Source organism: Amblyraja radiata, chromosome 37 (assembly GCF_010909765.2).
Source record: "Amblyraja radiata isolate CabotCenter1 chromosome 37, sAmbRad1.1.pri, whole genome shotgun sequence".
Lineage (NCBI taxonomy): Eukaryota > Metazoa > Chordata > Chondrichthyes > Rajiformes > Rajidae > Amblyraja > Amblyraja radiata.
Genome location: NC_045992.1, coordinates 18,291,763 through 18,307,188, shown reverse-complemented (window position 1 = coordinate 18,307,188; position 15,426 = coordinate 18,291,763). Strand labels below are relative to the sequence as shown.

General features: G+C 48.8%; 1 non-coding gene across 1 annotated transcript; it reads left to right on the top strand.

Moving 5' to 3' along the window:
- Positions 1–6,382: 6,382 nt before the first annotated feature.
- On the top strand, positions 6,383–6,455 carry trnak-cuu. The gene has a single exon. It is a non-coding gene; the product is annotated as a tRNA-Lys (tRNA).
- Positions 6,456–15,426: the final 8,971 nt, after the last annotated feature.

The window sequence follows — 15,426 nt, the reverse complement described above, 5'->3', positions numbered from 1 at the left end:
ACCGTAGTAGATGCAACACGTGTCTCTATTCTTCATCTCTTGACACCATCCAGGGACACCAAGCATAGGCGGAAATCGGTTTTGAAACAGGGGGGAGGGGGGAGGGGGCTAGGACAGGGGTTCGGCAACCTCCGGCCCATGGAACGGATCCGGCCCGCAACTTAAATTCATCCGGCCCGCAGACGATTTTTTGTTTTCAATTCGTTTTCGCGAACTGGGAACTGCAGCCAGTTCCGGAGCACGCAGGCGACTTGGGAACTGCAGCCATTCCCGGGTCACGTAGGCGACCGGTGCGCTACAACCAGACCTGCCAGCCGACATGGGCGCCACTGCCAGTCACGGGGAACGCAGGAAACCTAGGCGCTAAAGCCGAACCTCGGGCAAGCGAGCTGACCTGGGCACTTCAGCCAGTCCGGGGGCAGGCGAGCCGAGCTGGGCGCTGCAGATCCTTTGTCCAACCGTGTCCGCGCCGACCAGCAATCATCCCGGACACTAGCACCATCCGACACACTAGGGACAATGTACAATTTATCGAAGCACTTATCCTACAAACCTGCACGTCTTCGGAGTTTGGGGCAGGCGAGCCGACCTGGGGCTGACAGTAGCGTCCAGGTCACAAATCATGCGGGGGGGGGGGGTGTCCCCACCTCTCAAAATAACCCCCCCCCCCCCCCCCCCCCCCCCCCCCCCCCCCCCCCCCACTGATTAACTGGAAGATGGGTTTTCTTTATCGTGAAATAAAACGGCAACGGCTGAGAGCGCTCAACTCCGTGACAGCTCTGTGGTTAGTGTTTCAAGTATTGTTTTCGGCAGACCCTCCAGGCGAGACAAAGGTTCACATGTACCTCCACGGACCACATTAACTGCACCTGCTGTTCCTAATGTGGGCTTCTTTACATCGGTGAGACCAAACGTAGACTCGTAGAAAAACGTAGAAACGTAGAAAAATACGTGCAGGAGCAGGCTATTCGGCCCTTCGAGCCAGTACCGTCATTCTCTTTGATGATGCCTGATCATCCAACATGAGTATCCCGTTCCCGCTTTTCCCCCACATTCCTTGATTCCTTTGGCGCAAAGAGCTAAATCTAACCTTCTCTTGTAAACATCCAGTAATTTGGCCCCCACTGCCTTCTGTGGCAGAGAAATCCACAGATTCACAACTCTCTGGGTGAAGATGTTTTCCCTCATCTCAGTCCACAATGGCCTACCCCTTATTCTTAAACTGTGGCCCCGGGTTCTGGACTCCCCCAACATCGGGTACATTTTTCCTGCATCAAATAGAGACACGTTTAATTTAGTGCGGAGTCCACTGTAGTGCTTCAATAAAACTCACCGCGACGGACGTTCAGGTGCGAAGTTAGGAATGACTTCGATAAGGAATGTGTAGATGATATATCAGAGCTGTTTTAAGGCAACTGGTCCGTCCTCTCACCAGCTGTAGAGCGGTCATGACCTTTCATCTATCTCATTGTAGACCTTCTTTCAACTATCTTTAATCGGACTTTACTAGACGTTATCTACCTTTAAGTTTCGGCAATGTATTTAAGACTTTAAAATTTAAATCAACGTTCATAGAAAGATAGAAACATAGAAAATAGGTGCAGGAGTAGGCAATTCGGCCCTTCTAGCCTGCACCGCCATTCAATATGACCATGGCTGATCATCCAACTCAGTATCCTGTACCTGCCTTCTCTCCATACCACCTGATCCCTTTAGCCACAAGGGCCACATCTAACTCCCTCTTAAATATAGCCAATGAACTGGCCTCAACTACCTTCTGCGGGAGAGAATTCCACAGATTCACCACTCTCTGTGTGAAAAAAGTTTTCCTCATCTCGGTCCTAAAAGATTTCCCCTTTATCCTTAAACTGTGACCCCTTGTTCTGGACTTCCCCAACATCGGGAACAATCTTCCTGCATCTAGCCTGTCCAACCCCTTAAGAATTTTGTACGTTTCTATCAGATGCCCCCTCAATCTTCTAAATTCTAGCGAGTACAAACCGAGTCTATCCAGTCTTTCTTCATATGAAAGTCCTGACATCCCTGTAATCAGTCTGGTGAACCTTCTCTGTACTCCCTCTATGGCAAGAATGTATTTCCTCAGATTAGGTGACCAAAACTGTGCGCAATACTCCAGGTGTGGTCTCACCAAGACCCTGTACAACTGCAGTAGAACCTCCCTGCTCCTATACTCAAATCCTTTTGCTATGATTGTATGATGTATGATTTATTCCAACGCTTTTGCTCGTGATGCAGCCGTCAGTGCCGATCAATCAAGGTTCAACGTTAACCATATAACCATATAACCATATAACCATATAACAATTACAGCACGGAAACAGGCCATCTCGACCCTTCTAGTCCGTGCCGAACACATAATCTCCCCTAGTCCCATATACATGCGCTCAGACCATAACCCTCCATTCCTTTCCCATCCATATAACTATCCAATTTATTTTTAAATGATAAAAACGAACCTGCCTCCACCACCTTCACTGGAAGCTCATTCCACACAGCTACCACTCTCTGAGTAAAGAAGTTCCCCCTCATGTTACCCCTAAACTTCAGTCCCTTAATTCTCAAGTCATGGCCCCTTGTTTGAAACTTCCCTACTCTCAGTGGGAAAAGCTTTTCCACGTCAACTCTGTCTATCCCTCTCATCATTTTAAAAACCTCTATCAAGTCCCCCCTTAACCTTCTGCGCTCCAAAGAATAAAGCCCTAACTTGTTCAACCTTTCTCTGTAACTTAGTTGCTGAAACCCAGGCAACATTCTAGTAAATCTCCTCTGTACTCTCTCTATTTTGTTGACATCCTTCCTATAATTAGGCGACCAAAATTGTACACCATACTCCAGAATTGGCCTCACCAATGCCTTGTACAATTTTAACATTACATCCCAACTTCTATACTCAAGGCTCTGATTTATAAAGGCCAGCACACCAAAAGCTTTCTTTACCACCCTATCTACATGAGATTCCACTTTCAGGGAACTGTGCACAGTTATTCCCAGATCCCTCTGTTCACCTACATTCTTCAATTCCCTACCATTTACCATGTACGTCCTATTTTGATTTGTCCTGCCAAGATGTAGCACCTCACACTTATCAGCATTAAACTCCATCTGCCATCTTTCAGCCCACTCTTCCAACTGGCATAAATCTCTCTGTAGACTTTGAAACTCTACTTCATTACCCGCAACCCCACCTATCTTAGTATCATCTGCATACTTACTAATCCAATTTACCACGCCATCGTCCACATCATTGATGTACATGACAAACAACAGTGGACCCAACACAGATCCCTTTGGCACCCCACTCGTCACTGGCCTCCAACCTGACAAACAACCATCCACCATTACTCTCTGGCATCTCCCATTCAGCCACTGTTGAATCCATCTTGCTACTCCACCATTAATACCCAACCATTGAACCTTCTTAACCAACCTTCCATGAGGAACCTTGTCAAAGGCCTTACTGAAGTCCATATACACAACATCCACTGCTTTACCCTCATCAATTTCCATAGTAACATCTTCAAAAAATTCAAGAAGATTAGTTAAACATGACCTTCCAGGCACAAATCCATGTTGACTGTTCCTAATCAGACCCTGTTTATCCAGATGCTTATATATATTATCTCTAAGTATTCTTTCCATTAATTTGCCCACCACTGACGTCAAACTAACAGGTCTATAATTGCTAGGTTTACTCTTAGACCCCTTTTTAAACAATGGAACAACATGCTCAGTACGCCAATCCTCCGGCACTATTCCCGTTTCTAATGACATTTGAAATATTTCTGCCATAGCCCCTGCTATTTCTACACTAACTTCCCTCAATGTCCTAGGGAATATCCTATCCGGACCTGGAGACTTATCCACTTTTATATTTCTCAAAAGTGTCAGTACTTCCTCTTCTTTGATCTTCATAGTTTCCATAGCTACTCTACTTGTTTCCCTTACCTCACATAATTCAATATCCTTCTCCTTGGTGAATACCGAAGAAAAGAAACTGTTCAATATCTCCCCCATCTCTTTTGGCTCTGCAGATAGTTGGCCACTCTGACTGTCTAATGGACCAATTTTATCCCTCGTTATCCTTTTGCTATTAATATAGCGGTAGAAACCCTTCGGATTTACTTTTACCTTACTTGCCAAAGCAACCTCATATCTTCTTTTAGCTTTTCTAATTTCTTTCTTAAGATTCTTTTTACATTCTTTATACTCCTCAAGCACCTCATTTACTCCATGCTGCCTATAACTATTGTAGATCTCCCTCTTTTTCCGAACCAAGTGTCCAATTTCCCTTGAAAACCATGGCTCTTTACAATTTTTACGATTTCCTTTCAACCGAACAGGGACATAAAGATTCTGTACTCTTAAAATTTCACCTTTAAATGTACTCCATTTCTCTTCCACATCTTTCCCATAAAACAAACTGTCCCAATTTACTCCTTTTAAATCCTTTCGCATCTCCTCAAAGTTAGCCTTTCTCCAATCAAAAATCTCAACCCTAGGTCCAGTTTTGTCCCTCTCCATAATTATATTGAAACTAATGGTATTGTGATCACTGGACCCGAACTGTTCCCCAACGCATACCTCTGCCACCTGACCCATCTCATTTCATAGAAACATAGAAACATAGAAATTAGGTGCAGGAGTAGGCCATTCGGCCCTTCGAGCCTGCACCGCCATTCAATATGATCATGGCTGATCATCCAACTCAGTATCCCGTACCTGCCTTCTCTCCATACCCTCTGATCCCCTTAGCCACAAGGGCCACATCTAACTCCCTCTTAAATATAGCCAATGAACTGGCCTCGACTACCCTCTGTGGCAGGGAGTTCCAGAGATTCACCACTCTATGTGTGAAAAAAGTTCTTCTCATCTCGGTTTTAAAGGATTTCCCCCTTATCCTTAAGCTGTGACCACTTGTCCTGGACTTCCCCAACATCGGGAGCAATCTTCCTGCATCTAGCCTGTCCAACCCCTTAAGATCACTGGACCTAACAGGAGGTCCAGTACCGCCCCTTCTCTAGTAGGTACTTCTATGTATTGTTGCAAAAAACTATCCTGCACACATTTTACAAACTCCAACCCATCCAGCCCATTTACAGAATGTGTTTCCCAGTCTATGTGTGGAAAATTGAAATCTCCCACAATCACTACCTTGTGCTTACTACTAATATCTGCAATCTCCTTACATATTTGCTCTTCCAATTCTCGCTCCCCATTTGGCGGTCTATAATACACCCCCATAAGTGTTGCTACCCCATTCCCATTTCTCAGTTCCACCCAAATAGCCTCCCTAGACGAGCCCTCTAATCTATCCTGCCAAAGCACTGCTGTAATATCTTCCCTGATAAGCAATGCAACACCTCCACCTCTTGCCCCTCCAATTCTATCACACCTGAAGCAATGAAATCCTGGAATATTTAGTTTCCAATCACAGCCCTCCTGCAACCATGTTTCTCTGATCGCCACAACATCATACTTCCAGGTGTCAATCCAGGCTCTAAGTTCATCCACTTTTCTTACAATGCTCCTAGCATTAAAATATACACATTTAAGAAACCCACCCTCTCTTATTCTCTGATTATTTTCTTTTTCTTCTCTCTCCCCTACATTTTGGGTCAGAGTGCTACCATTCTCTGCCCCCTGCTACACACACTGACTGCTAGCTTTCCCAATTTGAGTCCCTCCCCCCAACCATACTAGTTTAAAGTCTCCCCAGTAGCCTTTGCAAATCTCCCCGCCAGGATATTGGTCCCCCTTGAGTTCAAGTGCAACCCGTCCTTTCTGTACAGGTCGCACCTTCCCCAAAAGACGTCCCAATGATCCAGAAACTTGAATCCATACCCACTGCACCAGTCTCTCATCCACGCATTTATCCTCCACCTCGCTCCGGTGTTCTTTGACGGTCTTACTGCCTGCATGTGACATTGAATTTCCAGCATGTACCCCGGTTCCACTCAAATACCGCAGACGTGTCGTCGGAAAATAAATTGTCCGTGTAGTTCACCCTTCAGAACGGGGCGGTGTCGTGCATGGTACACGGCGGGATGTAGCTCACCCTTCAGAACAGGGCGGTGTCGTGCATGGTACACGGCGGGATGTAGCTCACCCTTCAGAACAGGGCGGTGTCGTGCATGGTACACGGCGGGATGTAGCTCAGCTACATAAATGGGAAAGGAATGGACGATAACATTTATACGGGGAAAGAGTGAGATGTTCCCCTTGGGCCGCATGAAAGTTTAATTAACGTCGCGTTTGTGATTATCTTCTACACCCGCAGACAGACTTTCTTACCAGAGGTAGATCCTTGGTGTTTTGAGACGATGATTCTCATGACATTTGACATTCAAATACTCAGAGCAATGCCCGGCTAGTTCAGTCGGTAGAGCATGAGACTCTTAATCTCAGGGTCGTGGGTTCGAGCCCCACGTTGGGCGACACTTTCTTTAACCATTATCAATAGCAAACATATGTCTAGCCAGCGAATAGTTCAGGAATACTCTGCATGTTTGGGGATCTAAGTATTTTATACATTTCAAACCCTTTGGCTACATTTATTGGAGACAATTAACTGCAAGATGTGTTTGCTTTATCGTGAAATAAAACGACAATGGCTGAGGGCGCCCAACCCACCAACCTGATCTCCCGGCGGTTCAGCGCTTCAATTGCCCCTCCCATTCTGAATCCGACCTTTCTGTCGTGGGCCTCCGCCAATGCCAGAGTGATTGGAAGAATAGCACCTCATATTTCGCTTGGGTAGTTTACACCCCAGCGGTATGAACATTGACTTATCCAATTTCAGATAGTCCTTGCTTTCTCCCTCGTTCCCCTCCCCTTCCCAGCTCTCCCACAAGCCGACTGTCTCCGTCTCTTCCTTTCATTTCCCCGCCCCCACATCAGTCTGAAGCAAAGATACTGGTCAGATTCTGAAGAAGGGTCTCGACCCGAAACGTCGCTATTCCTTCTCTCCATAGATTCTGCCTCACCCGCTGTGTTTCTCCAGCATTTTTGTCTAATTTCGGTGACCAACAAGCAAAGGATAAGACTGTTGGGTAGTTTTGTAACATTGTCGGCGCCAACACGTGGAGACAATTGCGTACTGCATAGGTTGTATGCAACACAAAGTATTTCCCTGCACCTGTACCCTAGGTACATTTGACAATAAAGTATCATTCATTCGTTCATTCATTCAATTCTGTAACTGATCTATATCTCACTGTGAACCTTGATACTCTTACACGCAATCTATGATCCCAGCAACCTTCGTGTCAACTGCAAACGTACGAACCAACCGTCTACATTTATGTCCGAGTCATATATATATATATTATAAACAGCGGATCATAGATCCCTGTGAAACACTCTATTGTGATCAATCAAACCTGGTTAATGGTGTGGTTTACGAATAAGACTGAAACGCAGGGGAATCCGATGTCCCCTACCGTGACAGCTTCTTCCCAACACCCATCGGGCTATCAAACTCTGCAAAACACTAAATAACTATGATGTTATCTGAGTATTGTCTTTTCAGGTTATAACGCTACTCCAAGTAAGCATTTTGCGTGCCATTGTATGTACATATGGCAATGGACATTAGACAATAGGTGCAGGATTAGGCCATTCGGCCCCTCGAGCCAGTACCACCATTCAATGTGATCATGGCTGATCATCCCCAATGAGTACCCCATTCCTGCCGTCTTTCCATATCGCTTAACTCCTTCTCCCTAAGAGCTTTATAGAACTCTCTCTTGAAAGCATCCAGAGAACCAGCCGGCATCGCCCTCTGAGGCAGAGAATTCCACAAACTCACAACCCTCTTTGTGAAAATGTTTTTCCTCATTTTCGTTCTAAATGGCTTACCAATTATTCTTAAAATATGGCTCCTGTGTCTGGATTCCTCCAACATTGGGAACATGTTTCCTGCCACTAGCGTGTCTAACCCCTTAATAATCTTAAATGTTTCAATAAGATCTCCTCTAATCCTTCTAAATTCCAAAGTACAAACAAGCCCAGCCGCTCGAATCTATCAACATATGACAGTCCCGCCGTCCCGGCATTTAACCTGGTGAAACTACGCTGCACTCCCTCAATAGCATGGATAGGCAATAGACAATAGACAATAGGTGCATGAGTAGGCCATTCGGCCATTCGAGCCAGCACCGCCTTTCAATGTGATCAAGTTTGGAGACCAAAACTGCATACAATATTCCAGGCGAGGTCTCACTGGGGCCCTGTACAACTGCAGAAGGACCTATTTGCTCCAATACTCAACTCTTGTTATGAAAGCCAACTTTCCTCACTGCCTGCTGTACCTGCATGCTAACTTTCAGTGACTGACGAACAAGGACCTCAGATCACTTCCCCTTTTCCCAACTTGACACCGTTTAGATAATGATCTAACGTCCTGTTTTCGCCATCAAAGTGTATAACCTCATATTTATCCACATTAAACTGTATCTGATGTGCGCCTGCCCACACACACAACTTGTCCAAGCGCCCTGCATCCTCATATCACCCTCCTCGCAGTTCACAATGCCATCCAGCTGATAAGGGAGGGGGCGATGATGTTAAGAGCCATTTATTGAAATCCGGTCCTGGGCCGTGATGGCCCGATGGCGAGGCAGTGAGACACGCTACCGGAGGGAGAATTCCATTCATCGGACACTTTACACCGGGCAGCGAAGTTTCTGTGCCAGTGATCTTAAGTGTCTGCATACTGACGATTACAAGGCCATTTGAAGGTGCATGGTCAATCAAATCAATTATATCAAATGCATGCGGATCTTTACATTGAAATCAAAAGAGGTTAAAAATAGTCGAATTTATGCAGGCATTACAGGGCAGCTGGTAAATCATACTTATGGGTGCTGGCGATAGCGCGCTGGGAAGGAATCGCCAGATGTAGAAGGGGTCCGTGGTGAACGTGACAGACAGATATTTGAAAGCCGGGTGCTGAGAGAGATGACAGCAATTATTGTGTGTAGGATGGAACTGCAGATGCTGGTTTACACCGAAGAGAGACACAAAATGCTGGAGTAACTCAGCGGGCCCGATAGCATCTCTGGAACAAAATGAATAGGCGACGTTTCGGATCGAGACCGTACTTCAAACTGAGATTCAGGGATGTGAGTAACTTGACAAATTACGTGACAGAGCAGAGATTACTTTGATGACCAAAGAGCCCACAATGGTCCATTGTTGACTGAGGAAGAGGTGAAAACGAAGGGATAAGAACAGTGAAACTATCAAAACGACTGGGGTGGTGGAGGGACGGGGGCAGAGAGGGAATGCAAGGGTTACCTGAAATTAGAGATATCAACTATCATACTTGCTGTGTTCTTAGGAATTACTTTAGATTTATTTAAGATGCTTCATTATTTGAGCAGGGGTTCCCAACGTAAATTTTGAGAGATATAGACAGGGTAGACTGAGAATCTTTATCCCAGGGTGGAAATCTCAATCGCTTGAGGCCATAGCTTTAACGTGAGAGCGGTAAAGGAGATGTGTGCGATGGAGAGAGGAGGGTACCTGGAATGCGCTGCTAGGAGTGGTGGAGGAAGCAGATACGTTAGTGTCATTTAAGAATATTTCAAAAATGCACTGTATAAAATTGGATTGGGGCGGATAGAGATCATAGGTGGGCAAGTAAATTAGATTAAAGATGAGTAAAGATGATAGACACAAAAAGCTGAAGTAACACAGCGGGACAGGCAGCATCGCTGGAGAGAATTAATGGGTGACGTTTCGGATTGACACCCTTCTTCAGAGTAGATTACATTAATTTGGCATTATGTTAGACACTGATATTGTGGGCCGAAGGGCCTGTTTCTGAGCTCATGTACTGTATGTATAATGTTAATTCGGAATATTCAATAAACCGATCAATTCAGCAAAAGCACATTTGAAGCTGTCACCATTTATAAACAAAGATGTGCAAAATACGCCTTCGATTTCCAGTTAAGTTTAGAACCACGAAAATTTTCTCCCCGGTCTCCCGAGCGACAGGCGGGGATACTAACCACTATACTAACGAGGAACCGCCATATGCTTTTCCTTATGAAGCAGCATAATATATGTAGTTGGAAGGGGAGGGAGAAGGAAAAGGAGAAGGAGAGGTGGGTGCGAGTCGAAGCGGAAAGTGGGGAAAAGTGTTGTTTGTGGGTTAGTTACATAACGTTGCAGAAATTCATGTGAATAGCCTTAGATTTTCTTTGACCAAAAATCTGCAACTTTCAAACATTCACTTCTCACTGTTTGACTTTTGTGGTCTCGGCTTCTTCCGCGATCCGGCTTTCAGGAGCGGTGGTGGTGTTGGCTGCAGGGACTACTGGTTTCCAGAGGTCTAGTATGGGCATTGTGGGCCAAATGGATTCTTGGGGTGGCAGCTCAGTTCCTCAAGCCTGATGTGCTGGCAGCTCACTCACGGCTGGTCGGCTAGCAGTTGACTCACGGCTATTCCTTGAAATTCCATTTCAAACAGAGTGCAAGGCCACCAACCTCAAATCCATTTTCATACCATTTCAAGCAGGGTGCAAGGCCTCCAAATTCAAGTGCAGTTTAATACCTCTTCGAGCAGGGTGCAACGCCACAAAATTCAAGTGCAGTTTCATACCACTTCAGGCAGGGTGCAAGGCCACCAAATTCAGATGCAGTTTCATCCTACTTCAAGCAGGGTGAAACCACCATAAAAACCACCATAAAACCACACAAAACACCACACTCACAGTTCAATAGACATTCAGTGTGTTCAGTTGATTCTTGGCTCAGACAGAGTCGTGACCTCTTCGTCCCCATGCTTCCCGGAGCCACACCCACGCTTCCGGGTTTTATAACCCCTCTCCCTCCCACCGGAAAAGGAGTGGCCTTCATGGCGTGATTGACAGGAGAGAGATTCTCAACATTTTTTAAACACTAATAACACTTTTGTTTTTCATTGATGGGAAGAATCGTCTGCACATGATGAGCAGAGGGGGACTGAGTAAGATGGCCAAAAATCCCAGCCGTAAGTGGTAGCGTTTTATCTAAAATCAATATAGTGCAAACAGGAAGTTGTCAAGTTTAGACAAACAACCACTTGCAGGCAGTGCCTTTTCACTTCAACCCAAACACCCAAACAACCATTTGCAGGCAGTGGCTTTTCACTTCAACCCAAACCGCCCCAAACAACCATTTGCAGTCAATGCCTTTTCACTTCAACTCAAACCCCCCAAGCAACCATTTGCAGGCACTGCCTTTTTACTTCAACCTAAACCCCCAAAACAACCATTTGCAGGCAGTGCCTTTTTACTTCAAACCAACCATATTTTCATTTTCTAACCACATTAAGGGCACTCACAGTTGAGTAGACATGTGTTCAGTGTTATTCAGAGCTCAGAGAGACATGACCCCCTGGCTTCCTCCATCTTGCAGAGACTCAGTGAGGCACACCACTTCCTGGTTTTGTAGTCCCTCCCCCTCCCTCCAGCAGGGGCAGCAGAGATAATGGCAAATTATTCAAAAACATAAATATTACTCTCAGATTTTTCATCGATGAGAAAAATCCTCCGGTCCAGAAAGGCGGAGGGGGGTTCTGAGCGATGTGGGCAAAAATGACGGCCGTAGTTGGCGCCGTTCTCTGGGAAATCATACCACAGCGAGCCAAAAGCGATCAAGATCAGACTTTCAGTAATATAGATTGGTCAACGGCCGAGTACAACGGGGACCGTGGTGTCACCCACCGATTCTCCAATAAAACTCTTCAAGAGATGCAATGAGGCCAAGCCTTTTGTTGAAATAGGTATTTCCCCGAATGAAACGAAATATTGATGAAATAATGAAACCGGACCATCGGTACCGACTGGCTATCCACCGGCATACCCAGCAATTCTCCAACCGGGCACTGAGATCCACCCTGGTCGCGATGCGCCGGCACCAACAGGACCTCACATCGACACTCCCTGTACTTCAGACCTCACTAACCCAGACCTGCAACGGACCCCAGCTGTATTTCATCCGCCGGAATATCCACCTCTTTAATAAAAAATTCCTGGCCTACCTTAATTCCAACAAGGACCTTAAATTATCCCGGCTCCAGGCCGCTCCCGACGCCTACACTCCGCGACTCGACCGCCAGCAGACTCCTGGCCCCAACTCTGGCCCGCATCGCCTGCCCGAGTCCCGCGACGCATCTTGGCCACTAGGAGCGACTTCCATACTCACCGGGACGCCGCCTTCACCGACCTCCACATCGATGCCGCCGCCGACCCTCACCTGCCGACCGATGACGCCCAGCCTCGCAGCTTCTACGGTAACTTGGACTCCCTCCCCATCGCCGATTCCTCCGACATCGCCGCCCGACCCGGCCTACCCGACATGGCTGCCGAACCGGGGCTCTCTCAACATGGCCGCCGCTACGCACCCGATTCATCTCGCCGCCGACCCGCCGACCTTCCGCCCACCGGGACCACCCTCGCATCGCCCGCGGACCCCGACTCAACCACCACTGGACTCCGACCATCGGGTCGGTTGACCCGCGCCACTGGACTCCGACCATCGGGTCCGTTGACCCGCGCCACTCCACCCCCCTCCAGCAACCCACAGCCGTCGCCTTACCTGGAGCCTGGACTCTACACTGGGCCTGCAGCCTCCACGCTGCTTACTCCCACTCTCCTGCACTTAACTCCACCGGGTCCTAGCGCCCGTCTGCCCAGCCTTGCTAACCTCAGTGGCTGCTCCACTGACCCTCCCCCATCCCCCCCCAACTATGTCACACCCGCTCTTCCCCACCCACATTACAGCCCTCTCTCCCCCCCCCCCCACCCCCTGACCACCCACCACTCCTCCAACACCCACAACCCCCCCCCCCCCCCCCCCCCCCACACACACACACACACACATCGCCCCGTCCCCAGCCTACCCACCTGCCTTCCTCTGGCTCCAACTCCCACCCCTGCCGGGTGTTCACCATCGCCCCCGACCTCCCCCTCTCCCCCATCCAACGGTCTGTCCTCAGCAGAGGTCTTACCTTTGTCCCCCTCCGTCCCCATCTCAATGAGTTCCGCGCCCACCATGACTTGGAGCGCTTCTACCGTCGTCTCCGCCTCACAGCGCACTTCCATGGGAAGGAGTCCTCGCCCCCCAATGATGACCCCTTTTCCCGTCTCCAACGCACCCCCTCCTCGTGGAACCCCCCTCATAAAGTCCCGGCTCTGGAACTCTTCATTCAGAACTGCCGCCGCGACGTCAACCGCCTCAACTTCTCCACTCCCCTGTCTCACTCTAATCTTTCCCCCCACTGAACGCACTGCCATCGAATCACTCCGCAAAAACCCAGATTGGGTCATCAAACCAGCCGACAAGGGAGGTGCCGTGGTAGTCTGGCGCGCCGATCTCTACAAAGCTGAGGCCACGCGCCAACTCTCGGACACCTCCTCCTACTTACCCTTGGACCATGACCCCACTGACGAGCACCAGGCCACCATTTCTAGCACCATCACCGACTTCATCAATTCCCACGCCCTACCTGACCAAGCCTCCAACCTCATCGTTCCCCAGCCCCGCACGGCCCGTTTTTACCTTCTCCCCAAAATCCACAAACCCGGCTCTCCCGGCAGACCCATTGTCTCTGCGTGTTCGTGCCCCACCGAACTCATCTCCACATACCTTGACTCCATCCTATCCCCCTTGGTCAAATCCCTCCCCACCTATGTTCTAGACACCTCAGACACTCTCCACCGCCTCCACGCATTCCACTCTCTGGGCCCTCACCCCCTCATCTTCACCATGGATGTCCGGTCACTCTACACCTCCATCCCCCACCAGGATGGCCTCGGAGCCCTCCGGTTCTTCCTCGACCAGAGGAGCAACCTATACCCAGCCACTGACACTCTCCTCCGCTTAGCGGAGTTGGTCCTCACCCTCAACAACTTTACATTTGACTCCTCCCATTTCCTCCAAACACAAGGCGTAGCTATGGGCACACGCATGGGCCCCAGCTACGCCTGCCTCTTTGTCGGGTACGTTGAACAATCCTTGTTCGAGACGTACCAGGGCCCCATCCCCGACCCCTACCTCCGTTACATTGACGACTGCTTTGGTGCCACCTCCTGCACCTACACACAACTGACTGACTTCATCCACTTCACCACCAACTTCCATCCGGCACTCCAATACACCTGGACGATTTCCGACACTTCCCTACCATTCCTTGACCTCACCATCTCCATCGCAGGGGACAGACTCCTGACCGACATACATTACAAACCCACTGACTCACATGGCTATCTGGACTACACGTCTTCCCACCCTGCCCCCTGTAAAGACTCCATCCCCTACTCCCAATTCCTCCGCCTACGCCGCATCTGTTACCAGGATGAGACATTTCATACCAGGGCATCGGAAATGTCCTCGTTCTTCAGGGAACGGGGATTCCCCTCCGCCACCATAGATGAGGCTCACACCAGGGTCTCATCCATACCCCGTAACACTGCTCTCTCTCCCCATCCCCGCACACGCAACAAGGGCAGAGTCCCTCTGGTCCTCACCTTTCACCCCACCAGCCGGCAAATACAACACATAATCCTCCGCCATTTCCGTCACCTCCAACGAGACCCCACCACTCGCCACATCTTCCCATCTCCCCCCATGTCTGCCTTCCGCAAAGACCGCTCCCTCCGCAACTCCCTCGTCAATTCTTCCCTTCCCTCCCGCACCACCCCCTCCCCGGGCACTTTCCGTTGCAACCGCAAGAAATGCAACACCTGTCCCTTCACCTCCCCCCTCGACTCCATTCAAGGTCCCAAGCAGTCGTTCCAGGTGCGACAAAGGTTCACCTGTATCTTCTCCAACCTCATCTACTGCATCCGCTGCTCTAGATGTCAGCTGATTTACATCGGTGAGACCAAGCGTAGGTTGGGCGATCGTTTCGCCGAACACCTCCGCTCAGTCCGCAATAACCTACCTGACCTCCCGGTGGCTCAGCACTTCAACTCCCCCTCCCATTCCCAATCCGACCTCTGTCCTGGGTCTCCTCCATTGCCAGAGTGAGCAACAGCGGAAATTGGAGGAACAGCACCTCATATTCCGACTGGGGACCTTGCGTACTTATGGCATTAACATTGAATTCTCCCAATTTGGCTAGCCCTTGCTGTCTCCTCCCCTTCCTTAACCCTCTAGCTGTCTCCTCCCACCCTCCCATCCGCCCGCCCTCGGGGTCCGCCTCCCCCCCTTTTCCTTAGTTCGTCCCCCCCCCCCCCCCCATCAGTCTGAAGAAGGGTTTCGGACCGAAACGTCGCCTATTTCCTTCGCTCCATAGATGCTGCTGCACCCGCTGAGTTTCCCCAGCAATTTTGTGTACCTCCGAAACGAAATATATGTTGTGCACGCGTTTGAACGGACGGTTTTTTCTCAAAAGTATCCATGGATAGAGAA